The sequence below is a fragment of the Athene cunicularia genome, assembly GCF_003259725.1.
Source record: "Athene cunicularia isolate RWA chromosome 3 unlocalized genomic scaffold, athCun1 chr3_part1, whole genome shotgun sequence".
NCBI lineage: Eukaryota > Metazoa > Chordata > Aves > Strigiformes > Strigidae > Athene > Athene cunicularia.
In genome coordinates this window covers 16308062-16323918 of record NW_020799097.1, presented here as the reverse complement: position 1 = coordinate 16323918, position 15857 = coordinate 16308062, and positions in this window count along the sequence as shown.

Here is a 15857-nt window from a genome sequence, read left to right as displayed (position 1 = left end):
AGTGGGGTAAATAGTGCTCACTGCATCAGAGACAGTTAAAGCAAGTTGATTTAATGTCACTGAGTCATCAGCAAGTCAAACTTTTGCCTACTACTTGCTTCTTCTGGGACATGTTAGGGCATCTATAAGAGCAGAGCATACTTATATGGGAATAATAGCTTGCTTAATAACAAGGATTTTTTTTTTGATGAGCTTTGTGAAATACCCCTTACACTGATGGGGTATTAAAGTCCTGGAGACAGTGCTGTAGTATATGACACCAATTATTACAAAATGAGGCTGTAAACACGTGGTTTCCCTGAGAAAGCATTGAGTAACTGTCAGTTAATTAGGCTTCCCTGCCCCTGTTGGGGTGGATGTGGTCACCTCTGCTCTGCAAAGGGCAAAACAGAGAGCGCAGAGATGGTTTGTTGGTTGGTATAAATGCTTCCCACATCCCCAGAAGAACTTAATGCTAAATCTCCTGATTTGTGTAGGCTTTGGTTTCGAAGTAAGCATAGACTTATTTAATTAAAAGTTTTTGTGTTTTTTTCCCTTTAAAACCACAGTTACAAAGAGAAGTAGAACACCCTGCCTTCACTGCCCTTAGCTGGTAATGTTCTATACAATTTAACACCTAGATAGCAAGTTTTCACTTTGTGGAGGTCTAGACCACTGGTTGTTAGTGAATGTCCACAGCATTTCTGCAGGATCTCACTTTGGTGTAGTTACAGGCAGAGTAATTGTGTCTCCTCTAAATGCGCATGGTTAATGGATTTAACTGCAAAGCTTTCAAAGCCTGTGTGTATAGAGCAGTGTCAATGTGGGGTTTGTGCTATCATGATATGGCTTCCAGCAGAGCAAGGAGAGAATTTATTAACCACTGCCCCTCACAAACCAAGTGGTCTCAGTCTCCTAAGAGTGAAAATGTGAGAAAAGTGGTCAGCCAGGGCAGGGCTGCACTATTTATAGCAACACAGCGCTCCGAGCAAGAGATGAAAAGGTGAGGATTTAATTGCAAAGTGCTAACGCTGAGGCAGGCTGCTATTTTTTTCCAAGTCTGAGTGGTTTGTATGCGGTGGAGTAGGGTGCGGGGCTGAAAATGAGTATAGCTATTAGCATGCTAACTGTTGCTGTTTCATCTTCAGGATCTTGTTTGACACCTCAGTGTAATAAGGATGGAAATAATAAATTGTGTGCTATAAAACCTTGTGCATGGACTCACTTTGTGCTGATGGAGGCACATTTCCCATAAGGCAGCCTAATGCCATGCTGCTTTTAGCTGAGTCAGTCCACAGCACCAACAAAAGCCTTTGCTCAACAGTTGGCAGCATTTCAGAAGCTGTTTGGTTGGATGCAGCACATCCTTCATGCTCCCTTTTGATCTGAAGGGTCCCCCAAAAATGTTTATCTTAGAGGTGTGAGCTTCAGCCCGTTGTGGCAGTAGTTTTAGTTAACTTTTGAAGACCTATTGAAATAGTCCAAAGACTCTTGGGGTCTCCAGAAAACAGGCAGTGACAACCCTGGTGGTGGGTCTCTGGCCTTGGGGTGAGCGGACTGGGTTTTATTCTTCATTCTGCTGTTGACCTGCTCTGTGACTGAATTTATCTTTCTTTCTTTCAGGTACGAGCTCCATGTACAGCACCTGGCAGAGTGGGTCCTGCTGTACCCACTGAAGATGTGGTTTGAGCCATGCAGCTCTTGGTCATGCAGTGACCCGAGAAATGTCCACACCCTGATGTTGGTGCCTGGAGGACTCACATGTGCTAGACCACACTGCCCGAAGTACAGGCAGAATATGCCAAGCACTGGGCCCTGCTGTGCGTGTCCATCTCTACATGTCCGAGTGGTGATACCTCCTCCACCCATCTGACAGTAACTTTCTCATTCCCAGGTTACTCTATGGTGTGACCGGCATGGACTGCCCTGTCCCAGCACGGCAGCTGGACGTCTGGGCTATGAGATACGCTTACAGCCTCAGTCACTGTCTCTGCCTGCTTTTTGCAGTGTTTCTAGCTCTCCACTGCAAGAGCAAACCAAATAGGCTGTAATCTGAATGACCTACCACCTCCTGAGATGGAGAAGCCCTAGACCAAGACTGCTGGTCCATGCTGGGTAACACCACCACAGTTCTGCAGTGCTTTGGATGCCTCTGCAGCAGGATTGCTTACAAATCCTGTAATCCATTAACACTGACTGCTTTAATATTGTACCAAAGTTACCTTGATTTTATTAGCCATAAGAATGCTGCAATGACTTTCAGAGTGTGCTGCTGTTGCAGGTGTATCCTTAAACCATCATTTTAAGACATCAGGGGAACAAAGACCTCTTTAGATTCAGTAACTTTCTATAAAGGAGAAAGAAATGTATATCATCTGGAGAGACACAAGAACTTCTCATCGCTTTCATTTGTTACTTAACTACATTGCTTTCTTTAGCTTTTTTGTAATATTCTTATGTCTATATGAATTTCAGACACAGCTATTTAGTAGTCCTTATTCTGAACATTTTCAATCATGCTGAAACAATGTCATAGGAACATTGTGCTACAAAGAGAGGCTGGTGTTGTCAGGCATCTTACTGAAGATTTCTATTGCTTTTCATCCAGCTTTATTTAAAAAACGGGAAAACAAAAGGAAAAGCCTGACCTTTTAAAACAGTTGTATGATGGTTTATTCCTTTTAGTTATGATTATTGGGTAAGGGCATCTGTAAGAAAGTTCTTGCTCTCTTTGAGTTTAAATTACTTAATTTTCATGTTATCCTGTATGAGTCTTTTAACCCTTACAGACCTGAGTCTGCTAATAAATAGGTTCGGGATTTGTACATGCTCCAAGCAAGGGGGAATGCAAAGGACTACTCTTCACAACATGGAGGGTAACCGTGGCAGCATGGGTCTGCTTTGGGAAGAAGTAGGATATGATTTCTTCTTCTCTTTCCTGTTTTTTTTTTTTTTTTTAAAGTTTGTTCTTACACTGATTCCAGAACTTCCCATAAAGAGGTTATTTAAGTTTGAAACAAGGCCTCTGTTAGCTCACCAGTCAAAGCTTGCTCCCAGCTCTTGTTTAACACATATAAGACTCAAAAGCAGACTTTTGGAAGGCATTTTAAGTAGAAAAATAATAATCTTGAAAGGATTGTGAGTAGAGGACCCTCCGCCCTTCCCCTGGTGATTTAATCTATTTAATGCTTAGTAGAGATCAGTGAGCTTTTCTGGATTAGAAACTTGTTTTTTCTAGCTCACTGCCTAGAGGCTCATTTGGCTTTAGGTCTAAAAAAACCCCAACAAAACCCCCCCAACTCTACTATGTTTTTTCTCTGTCTAAACCCAAACTTTCAAGAGTCCTTTTTTTTACAATGCTAAATATAAATCAACCATAACCAGTTGTACAATATTATAACAGATTGAACTGGCTTGAGCAAACAGTGAGAAGAAGCTGTCTAAAAATATACTCATAAAATGTCGCCACTGGAAGCCTGTGAAAAGGAGATAACAATGAACAGGGAAACATTTGTCCAGTTTGGTGACAGAAGTCTTTGTTTTCTGTCACCTCAGTATATGGTGATTTTTATGAGCACCTCTCAAACAGCAAACATCTGCAGTGTGTTACCTTTTGGACTCAGGAGTAGATCCCAGGGGTGCAGCCATCAATGCTTGCATCTCTGACACTACACAGTTTGAAACACAGAGGTACATGGAAATTGGCAACTGTTTCAGCCAACAGGAGGCACTGAGGGAGAATGAAAACCTGACTGTAACAGTGATGTGTGTATGGGAAACCCTGTATTTATCACCAGGACATGTCATCGATGCTCTGGGGTACTCAGGGTGGCCACTGGTCTGCACTATCCCTGACAAAGAACCTGGATCAGACCCAGGAGCTCAAAAGAAGGGATGGAGAGGGATGCCCAGGTCAGTGGCACCTTCTTCCATACAATTCTGCCCTCCCGCCAGGTCCTGGTGCCCTGGGAGTTAACACACTGCTGACTGCTTTTGTTGGGTGCTTGGCTGTGGCCATGGAGTTTTGAAGGCTGTCCCCCCGCCGTGCTTCTTGTAATCCCTCAAGGACTCTGTGGCTGCAGCCTGGGAAGCAGCAGGAGATGAAGGATCTGGCTTTCAGCTTGCAAGGTCTCTCGCCAGCCTGCCAACCGGCGAGCTGTGCCACAGCCCTGGCGGGGACAGCCACCACCTCTGCACTGGGTGCAAAATCCCCTGCTCGTGGGACATGCCATTGCCTGAGACTTCAGAAGTAGTTCAGAGGTTTGCAGCCTGCCGGCTGCTCCCAGTGTGGGTTTTGTGTGCACACACATGCTGCATGCAAGCATTGCATTGCTGTACACCTGACCCAGCGGGGACATGCCTCCTCCTGCCTCAGCAGCAACAGCCAGGCCTGGATTTAGCCCCTGCCCTAAATGTAGATGGCTTAGAGTAATTAATAGCCAGGGGGGTGATGTACCCACATCTCACAATAGCTGTGAAAGGCTTTCCCGGGGTTTCGAGCAGGCTCTAGCTGAGTCCTGCAGTCCTTGTTCAAATAAAGCCATCTCTGTGAAATCAGAGGAGGGAGGCCAGCGTTTGGCCAAGTGCTTGCATGGGCGCTGCCTGGCTTCTGCAGGGACATGGTGTCCCTCATGTCTCTGCAAGCACATAGGTGAGCCTGCAGGAGGTCTAATGAGGAATAAGGGACTGAGATACCTGCTAGGAGATGTTGGTTCTCCGGACTCCCACTGGGCTGGGTATAACACCCCCACAAAGCAGCAAAGGTGGCAGCTAAGTCCTTAGTTGGTGTATGGCACTCCTGCCACTTCATGGAGACAAGGACAGAGAGTCAAAACCATCTCAAGAATACCTGATGTGGGAAGTTTCTTTGCTCTCCTGCCCAGAGTGTCCAACATTGTGCTGTACCAAGGTTGGGTTTTTTCATGTTTGTTTGAGGTTCTGCTATTGTGGGAGGCTTTTCAAAGAACCCTGAAAACGCTTTGCAGCATTTTCTAGAGACGACCACATTCACCTCATTGCCTCTGGAAGTTAGCGATGCTTTGTTCCCAGATCTCACCTTGACTTGCTGAGCTGTAGCTTGCAGGGGGACTGCAAGTCATTCACTGAAATCTGGGCTCACTCCATGAAATTAGGATCAAAAGCCCCAGCTGACTCCAGAGGCAGAGTAAGAGCTGGTGGAGGGAGGTGTCAGTGGCTGTGCTGTGCTCCTCAAGGCCTGGATCATGGTCAAGGCCAGATGTTTTTTTTGGTGACAGTAGGATGGTGGTGAATCTTTACATCCTCAGGTACTTATATAAATGCCCAGCTGCTAAATATGTCTGGGTTTGCTATATTTCTGTCCTGCCTCATCAGAGCAGATGATAGCTGCTTACCTCTCTCTGCGGTAAATGGGAGCAGGGCCAGCTTAGCACCACTGAGAGGTAACAAACTCCTCCCGAGCTCTGGTTGCTCCTCCTGTGCTTGCCAGGCAAGCTCAATACAGCTTTCTTCCTGATTAACAAAACTTTACATGATTTGTGGCTGCAGTCAGTTGGACTGACTTGAAAAATGAAGCAGTTGTGGGTCTTGTGAAGTTATGGACTATGTTCCACACAATCCCTGACTTCCCCTGGAGGTACAGCACTGGCGAAGATGCTGGCCTCATGCATTTTTGGGTGATGCAAATTGAAGATGTCTTTTTAAATGTTGAGCCAATTGACAAATAGAGGCTGAGAAGAGACTCGGCAGCAGACTCCTGCCAGCTGCTGTGAGCCACCTCCCAAAGCCCACTGGTGCATGCTGTGGTGCAGATGTTATCATCAGACAGCTGCTGCCACCGGCACAAACCCAAGCTCTGCTTCCAGGAACAGAGTGGAGATGTCCAAATTGCCAAATAGTTGGACAAGAAAAGCTGATTCCCCTCTAGCACTGCAATAAAGGACATACTGGACTGACATTGTGTTTTTATTAGTGCTTCCATATATGAAGGCAGTGTGAGCACATTAGGAAAAGGCACATTTTCCTCCCAGCAGTGGTGGGAGTGGGAAAGGCTTGGCCAGAAGTTAATGTATATTTTCCCTAATCACTGGCACTACTGTGGGAGACAAGGGCCTGCTCTTTGCTCTCATCTGTCAAGGATCATTCCTCTCGGAGTTTAAACTGTCTGTGTGTATATGCATTTGTTTGATGGTTAACTAATTCCTTGTGATGTCAAGGACTTGGGAAACTGGTGATGGCCTTAAATGCTTCTTTCTTCTCCCCATAGCACATTTTTCTCTTGGTTTTGGAGTTATTGTTCTAGATTATTTACAGAGTATTGAAAGGTGTTTTGTAGAAGCAGTGTGATGGGACGCATGGGCATGACCAGCACCATGTTCTCCACATGTGTCAAATGAATGACTTTGAATATACAAGATATTTATAACCAGGCTCAGGGTGGGTGGCAAGTGCTTGTGCTGAGGTACAGCATCATGACAGGCCCAGAGCAGGGGTGGGATGGAGGGACCCTCACCCTCAGCAGTCCCATGCCCCATGTCTGACCTCTGTAGCTGTGAAGGGTGTGTGTCTCCACATTTGCTCTGTCCTTGCTGATGCAGGGCCCTTCTCCCTGGTGGTTCAATCTCACAAGAGAACTGGCTGAGCTCTGGCTCCAAGGATATTTTAGCTACATTACCAGTTTCTCGTTTTCCTTCTCGGTCTTATTACCTCCCACATAACAATAAGTGTGATAACAGGGAATATATCCTTCTACCCCAGTAGCTGCAAATGGTGTCACCTGTGAAAGAACCAGCTGAGACACTACAAACCATCATGTTTTAATAAATGTTAGTATTCTGATGTTCCAGAGGGGTGGGAAGTGCTGCAACAGGAGCAGCCGTGTAGTGCCTGTCTGCAGCTGGTGTTGCTTGTGGTGAGTTTGGCTAGCAAGGCAGCTTGCACCCCTTTGGCCCATCATCTGGGGAAAGGGGAGGAGGTGATATGGAGAATGGAAACTTGAGTGCAAGGGTATGTGAATTTATTCCAGTGCTTATCTCCATCTCAGGTATTTCCTTTGCAAAGTGTTTTGATAATTGACAGCAGGAGATGGGTAGACTGCTTTCTGCTTAGGGCCAGTGCAGCTGCTGGCAGGAGCTTATGTCATTTCAATATTATTTCTAAAAAAAAAGGCACCAGGGTGCATGAATTTCTGGGAGACCAGAAGAAAGGAGAGGAGCTTTTATAACTTTGGGCAAAATGCGCTTTTTTTCTGTCCAGAGGATGAAGGATTTTTAATTATTTGCTTTTCCTTGTTCTCTGTGCTATGTAACTGGACACAGCCCTTACAAAACCCTGCCATGGGCTGTGTGAATCTTCACTGGAGCTGTCTATGTGTGTGCACACATGTGTTCATCCATTAGTGGTGATCCAAGGCAGCTGCAAGCAGCCTGCAAAGCCACTGACACTGAGCTCTGGAGAGATTTCTGGGCCGAGTGCTGCCTAAGAAGGGCCTGGAGTGATAAGCAAAAATACCATCTCTGGTTCTTGAGACTCTATGTCCTCAGCAGCGAGGCTCCAGCAGAGATATTCAAGCCTGATGCTGATGTTGGCACTGCTGATGTTTGCGGGGACTCCGTGGGGATTGCAGCATCCTCTCCTGGGCGACACGGGGTTGTGCAGAGAGTGTTCATCCATCTCCTCCCCGGGGCATGTGGGACATGCATGGGCAGCTGTGCCCCAGACACAAGGGGTGCTGTGGAGGGGCGAGGGGTGACAGCCTCCTTGGGTGCCTTCCTCGTGGCAGAAGCAGCCGAAGGCCTGTGAGATCCCACTCCCATCTCTGCCTAGTGAGTGGGGACAGGGACTGGGAGAATGCTCTTCCCACGTGCACGTCCCTGCAGGAGCGCTGGAAGCCTCCTGGGGAACACTTGTCTCTGTCATAGAATCCCAGAATGGTTTGGCTTGGAAGGGACCTTTAAAGATCATCCTGTTCCAACCCCCCTGACATGGGCAGGGACACCTTCCACAAGATCAGGTTGCTCAAAGCCCCGTCCAGCCTGGCCTTGAACACTGCCAGGGAGGGGGCATCTACCACCCTCTGGGCAACCTGTTCCAGTGTCTCACTACCCTTATAGTGAGAATCTGCCTTATATCTAACCTAAATCTAAATCTAACCTCTTTCAGTGTAAAACCACTACCCCTTGTCCTGTCACCACAGGCCCTGGTAAAAAGTCTCACTCCATCTTTCCTGTAGCCACCTTTAAGTTTTGAAAGGCTGCAATAAGGTCTCCCTGGAGCCTTCTCTTCCCCAGACTGAGCGACCCCAACTCTCTCAGTCTCTTCTCATAGGAGAGGTTTTCCAGCTCTCTGTCTTATTACGGCTCTTTCATTTCTGTTTTTTTTTTATACTGCGTTCAGGTGGCTGAGTTTAAAAATGGATGATCTGAACTAGGAGAAACAACTCTGGGTTGTTTTGCTTGTTAAAAGAGCAGTTACTGCACATGCTGTCTGGTACCTGGAAGACCAAAATTCCTTCATCCGTGCATCTCCTGGGACATTATCCTGGACTCCTCAGAGCCCTGAGCTGAGATCAGGGGCTGTGATTGCTTGCTGCCTGTCCTTGCTGCTCTCCAACAAAGGGTCTGATCCCTGTGCCCTGGTCTCTTCTCACTCCTGCTCCCCACCTTCCGCACGTCTGGTCTGCTAACCCATCTGAAATCTTGTTAACCCTCCAGGCAGTGCCCAGAGATTGCCCAGAAGGATTATGGCTTTATTGGACTGGATTATGAAATCCAAACAGCGCAGATCCTCTGCACCCTCTCTCCCCTCCCCTGTGCAGCTTTGCTGCTCTGAGGTCTGTGCCTGTGCTCATTAGATTTGCAGCTGAACATTTCTGAGCTCTGCAGAGAAGAGATGATAGACAGGTCAGTAGTTGCAGAGCAGTCTCATCCCTTTTTTGACTGTGACATTAAGAAACCTGTCATGTACCTATGTCTCACTGCATGGAGCTGGAGACACCAGGTCTTATAATAAGGCATGCGTACCTGGGATGTCAGGACTATGGCCAGGGAAGGGATGCATCACACATAGGGCACATCCCGCTTCCCAAAGCTGCTTTTGAGCTGGGATCTGCGATGGGATGGGAGCTGAGGCACAGGGTTCCGGATTTGGGGCAGTCATGGAAAATGAGGCTGGCAGAAGCTGAGGGAGCCTGTTGCTCAGTGGGACCAGCTCAGACCTAAGCCCTAGGGTGGTGAGGGGGCAAGATCTTAGGGGAAAAAGGGTGCAAATTGCCTTGTCATGGGGAATTCATGTCACAGCGCTGGAGAAAAGGGAATAAATAGATGGGAACTTAAAACTAACGCTGAAAAACACCGGAAAAAAGTAGAGAAGAGATGGGGACAGCCACAGGGAAGGCAACTATTGTAGAAAACTGTAGAGGAAATGGTGCAATTCTGTAATGCAGTGTAGACAAAGAATGGTGATATAATGCCTTGCTGTATCCATGTGTGACTGATCTAGTATGCTTACATAGTGGAAGCTTTCCCAACTCCTGCTAGGAAGGGAACACCAGTAGTAATTCAGCTTCAGAAACCTATCTGCTAACAAAACAAAATAATCCCTCTTCTTCCCCAAGGACTGGTGTGGGAAAGGAGGAGAGAGTGGATCAGTTTAGGGGTTTTGGAAGGAAGGGAGTATGGGAAACGCTGTAACCTTTAAAGGAATTATTTGTGTCTCAGCTTCACTGAAAATGCTAGAGGTCACTGAACCCCAAAATGGGAGATGTGGCAATATGTGGTGGAGCAGGTACAGTGGGTCTCTGTTGGCTAAGAGTTGTCTCCTGTTTTATATTTTTTTCTGCTGAAGTTACATGAGATCAGCTTGTTCTGCTGAAACAAAGTGTCAGTGACTGATTTATTGATGTTGTCATTGTTAAAACTTTATCCTGAAGAGTTTTTCCCCTCTTTCTTCAGCTGGGTGTGCCAAAGCACAGCTGGGGGGAAGTAAGCTCCTGGCATGCCCTTGAGCTTGCTGTGCAATGAAAAAGCATCTTGACGGATGCCAGACAAAAGGACTAATATAATAATATACCTTAATCCTTTTACCCTCAGAGAAACTTGTAACTGCTGAGCAAATCATAATGTGACTGAACTTCACATGAAGTCTTGAAATCATGACTGGGAATTGAGGAATCTACCGTGTCCCCAGGAAGGCTGGTTCAGTGCATAATTACAACTGATGAGAAATACTTCCTTTCTGAAACCCATGTTCTGGTTACTGTTCAAAGCTGTAAGATTTTATGCCTTTTTTTTCGTCATCAGTTGATTACAGAAATGCTTGGTCAGGGTGGTTATGCAATGGCTTCTCAGCTTTCTCTCAGTAGCACTGAATAGGGCAGCTTTCTCCAGCATTTCCTCCAAGGCAGGCTTTTAAGACTCCAGTCTGCCCTGAAGCTGTCTTCTGAACTGCTCCTACTTTATCAACAGGTCACAGTGAGGGTTCAGTTTGAGATAATGACAATGCATTCAGATATCCAGATGCAGGTCTGTCTCTCAGATGGCTTGACTCAGTTGTCTAAATACGGACATTGGTGCCATTTGAGAGGCTCCAGGGAGGCCGAGATGTGTGGCTGGCAGGGATGACATGGGAGGTATGAAGGACCTTTAGAGATCAGTGAGGGCGGGCAGCATGCTTTAGGATGTCTTGGGTACCCTCAGTGTCTACACACCCCACGCACAGGTAGACGCCTGCCTTTGGGTGGCTGAGTCTTGAACTGAGCCCACCCCCCGGGGCTGCCCCATGGATGCTCTCCCATGAAGTGCAGGAGGGAAACAGTACTGCCTCCAGCTTCGATTCCTCTGCCTATGGAGCTGAGGACCTGGTTTGCCCTCTGACCATGGGTTAGCCTGGGAGGCTGCTGGTGGAGCTGCTACACATCATCACCCAGAAGGCCCTCTCTGCAGGTTCAGTCCAGCATTTCATAAGTGTGATCTTCAGTTTTCTTCCCTAGTGCATGATCTTGCATTTAGGCTTATTAACACCAAGGACAGAATGAGACAGGCTGCTTTTACACTCATTATTCACCATTTGCCACATCTACCACATGAAAACTTTGCAGACAATCTCAGGACACTGAGCTGTAAAGATATGCCTCCACAATGACTATCACTTAACTAGTTTTAATCCTCTCAGTGTCACAAAGCAGTAAATCAAATGCACCCTTGTAAAGCAAGGGATTTTGTTTGATCAGCGTGACCGTACTGCCGAAAGGATAATCGATGACAATCTTTATTTGTCTCCTACATCCCCATACAGGCCTCTATGTCATTTATGTCATACCTGCATCAATTTATCTACCTGTGGTTATCCCTTTGATTGAAAGTGCAATATAAAACCACTTTTCTGTGTTTTCATGGTCCCCTGAGTGCTGCCGGCACTTGCATCTGTCTCTCTAATTTCATTTTACCTTTTTTTTTTTTTTCCCCAGTTACAATTCCTAGGGTCAGTTACTGCCTTCATATGTAGGTGTATGCCTATCTCATTTTTCACTTATCTGAATGTATTTGGGATCTTTCCTACTGCTGCCAGTTTGTGCACAGGGATTGACTAGCTAAACAGTCTTTTCACCTTGTCCTGTCACCATGGGGTTACTGCTAGACCCCACAAAGAAATTTGCCCTGGCAGAGCAACAGAACATGGCATGGAAGGAGCCTGCTTTTCTCAGTCCCTTTTTTGTCATAATTGCAATTGAACTCTGAAAAATACTCAGCCTTCTCATGCTCTTCAGGGAAGTGTCTGGCAGATGCCACCAGAAAAATGTGCAGTAAGTCTCCCTGTTTTCTCTGCCCTTCTGGAAGAGTGCAGATGTCATGGACATCTGGAGTAGAACAGGTCCAAAATGTACTATCCCAAAGACAAAGAGGCAAGATCCTTTCTCAGTCCGTTCATGCCAATCTTGACTAGGTGATTTCTTGGGGTAGGAATGCCAGCATACGCCAGAAAAATCTGGTGGTATGAGGTGTCCACTTTGTTGAATATAATCTGCATCTCCCAGGAAAAAAAATCTTTGCTGGGGAAGAACAGGTCATTGGGAGCAGATAGAGCAGGGATGAAGGGTACCTAGGACACAGGACTTTCCTGCAGATGAGTAAGGCTTTGGTGATAACCAAGCTGCCTGCCACTGACTTGGTTAGGAAAAATGATTTGCAGTCCTGCCTTTGTCTCCTCAGTTATTGCCTGACATGGTTTGAGGTTAATTTTCTTTGAAACCATTCAGAAGTACAGGGGGGCTCCTGGCTGCTCTTGTTTTCTGGAACAAGAGGGAAAGGGTAGCTCAGACTGCTTGGTGTAAGCAGTAGCAGTGAGTGAGATGCATCAGAAACGCTGCTGCTCAATAGCCCAGATCAACATAAACAACATGAGCTTGTCCAGAAATGAGGGACCTGGGGCTGCCTTCCTCCCATATGCAGTTCTGAATGAGTAAGTGCTGAGGAATGTAACCCTGAGGAAAGTTCACTGTTCTTTCATGGTGACTGACAGGCTGCTACAGCAGGAATGACCTGTAATTTTCCATGTGTGGCAAGAGATCAGCCACAGCCTCCATGATCAGAGCACAGGAGCTGACACCAAAACCTGCTTGAGGCAAGTCAATGGTAGGTCAAAAGTCTTCTGCTGGTACCATTGCCACCTTCTGCTGAAGGAAACAAGAAGGTGGTGCTACCAGAAAGGAGGAGTGACCACCTTCTTGAGCACACATAGGAATGCAATGCTGGGTCTCGCTACTTCAGCTCCACAATGTGCTCACAGATCCTGAGGAAGCCACCAAAATCAGTGGTGCTCTTGCATATTACTCACTGCTGATGACCAGCTGATTGGAAAGCTTCATTTTTCCAGCTCTTGAAAGTCTTTTAACGTTCATTCTCCTATCTGGCACTCATGGGACTGAGTCTGCAGCACTGTGCCCAGCTTCAAACAGTAAAGAAACAACACGCCCAGTTACACCATTATAACCCCATATGTGGTCATATATTACCTGCAGAATTTGTCCTGAGAATTGTAAATGGTGGGTAAGGAGCTTGAATAGGCAAGAAACAGCAGTTTAAAAAATTAAAGACAGTGGAGATGCTAAGCATGCAAGGTCTTTACTTTTCAACAGCTGTCCATTACTCCAAAGAGGCTGGTCATCAGGCAGCTAAGGACGGTACTCTCAGACCTGCAGCTTAATGGGCTGCATCAGCAAAGGTGATGTCCAGCTAGAATAAAGTTAATAAATATTTGTTTTGTTCTTTAGATTTCTCAGTAAGACAGTCTGTTAAAGTGCCTTGGCTCAACAGGCAGAGCCCTGCAGTTCAGTTTTGGCAGAGTCCTTCCTTGAGTTATAAACCCTGCAGCAAGTGGAGGGCAACCACCTCTAAACCAGGAGGCAAGTTACATGGGCAAATTTTTCATTCAACCCATTGAAGTTTTGGTCTAAGTCCTTATGGCTTGGATTGGTTCTGGGGAGATACGGAGCATCCTTCTCCTCAGCACAGCTGGGTAAGTGTGCAAGGATAATCCTGAGGGCTACCTTCAAACCTGTTGGAGAAAGTGGTGGCTAGAGACCACTGCTTGTATTCTTGACAGTATTGAGTGATGGTGTCCTGCTGCTCACCTACCCTGTCTCATCTTCTATTTAGAGTATTTAGATTTCTTTTTGCTGAATGTGGAACTCAGGCTTTGGCATTTGCAGGCCTCAGTAGGGACCCTTCAGCATGATGCTCTATACAAATATCAATTCTGACAGACTGAGCAATGGGTGAGGATTTCAGGATTTGGCATGTTTGAATATGGCTGGATGAAGCCATGCAAACAAATTACCTTCCTCAAATCAGGGGAAAACCATCAGCAAATGCTGTGTCCTCAGCTAGTGATGAGTCAGCCCATGTCTCCCATGGAGTTATCCTCACCAACTTTCATCAGTTGCTGCAGTGGTGGGAGGCAGTCGGCAACCTGGAGTCACTGTCTATCTGTCCTGTAGTCCATCTGCATGAAAATGGAAGAAAACCAATTCTCTGAGAAACAAATAGCCCATCCTGAGTGTTATCCAATGCCACCAGGTAGGTCAGCTGAGAGCCAAGGCAGTAGCCATGACAATGAAGAAGCAGAGGCGCGATGGGGCCTGAGGTTTGGGGGCGGTGAGCTGTGCCTGGTGGGAATGAGCTTTGTCTTGCTGGCACTAAGGGTACCACAGCAGCAGTGCCTGGGGCAGAGAATGCTGCTGAGCTCCACCTGCAGCTGATGAGACATGCCAGGACCTGGGTGGAAGTGGGTGCTGGGGTCATTGCCCTGGCTGGAACCCCAGGGTGGGCAGTCTGAAGGGGGACCTGTGCAAACAGCTTAGTTACACAACACCTCACACCTGCCTCACCCAACTGCCCTGGGCTGCTCTTACTTCCACCTTTCTGAGTGTCTAAATTCCTGTAAACAAAGATGTGAAACTAATTCAAGTTTTGTTCAAGGTTTTTTTTGTTTTTGTTTTTTTTTTTTTTTAAACACACAGTACTCCACTCCGGGCCAGAAGTCAGAAGAGCAGAGCATCCTTTCACACACCCAAAGAGAGGGCACAAACCAGCTGACATCCTGGTGTGACGCTGAGCGCTGGCACCTCAAAGCAGGGCAGCAGCCTGCTGCCTTGAACCCAGCTCTGGCAAAGGACCTGGCTTGGAAATACTGGTACCAAAATTCAGATGCATCATGGAGGAGGATGTATGTGAAGGGGGGAGGGCTCCTCATGCTTGCTTTCCTCCATGACACCACTAGCAGGGACATGGCTAAATACTGTGCACGGCGTGTAAACGTGGGGATGTGCCCCGAGGAACAATCTTAATTCTGTTAAACTGCTGTAAATAGGAAAATTCAGTGTGGACACTCATTCCCAAGTACCATTTTGCTGCAGCTACAGCAGCACAGAGGTGCAACGTGCTTCCTCACAAGCCCTCTCTGTGCTCTCCCCAACATCTTCTCTCCCTGCAGAACCATCGTCCGCACGGGCAGGGCTTTGATCCCCTGCCGTGGGCTTCTGAGAAGAGTGGCTGGGCTGCAGCGATAGCACAGCTGTTGCATCATGATGGCCCTTGGCAGCAGCCCAGGGCGTGTGAGCTGGTGGCTTTAGGGTCCTTGTTGGGGTGGGAGGGTAAATGAGTTTGGCTGGGGGTGGAGCTCTCTGTCCGTCCCCCGCCCGGCAGCTGTAGAGATGGTGGGAGATAGTGGGGCGCTGCTGAGCCTTCAGGGAGCTGCCTGTCAGTTCTGCCCATGGGGCCGGCTTTCCTGGGACAGATCAGGAGCAGAAGAGCCTCCAAGTCATTAAAACTGCTTCGGGGAAAACATTTTCGTTGATAGGAGCCGATCCTTTGCGGAGTTGGATGAGGGAAATGATGTTGTTCAAGTAAAGGCCATTTAATTAATATACTTTTTAAAGAACATTAGTATCCACCTCTTTTTCTTCATACCTGTGTTCTCCCTTTATTGTGCTATTTATTTAAAACAGGTAGAACCAGGTGACACATGGAATGACGTTTCTCTGGGAAGTCAATTTCTGTGTCCAAATGGAGGAAAAGTGCAATCTGTCTCCAAATGCTGGAAACAGCGTTGAAAGTGAAAATGAATCGGTAGATAGGATGGACCAGAAAAGAGAGCGGAAGAGCAAGAAGGGATGCGGGCAACATGGCATTTCCAGATCTGTCCCTTAAACTCAGGTTTAGGGCCGTTCCCGTCTCTGAAAGCAAGTTTTCTACTTTCCTGTTGCATCCCGAATCTTTACGCGTGGGACCCACCGCTGAGCCTCTCCCCACAGGCGGCCAGGCCATGCTGCAGGCGGTGAGGGCCGCGCTGGTGTTTCTCCCCTGAGCCGCGCGGCCGCCGGGCCCTGCAGCACCGCCCTGACC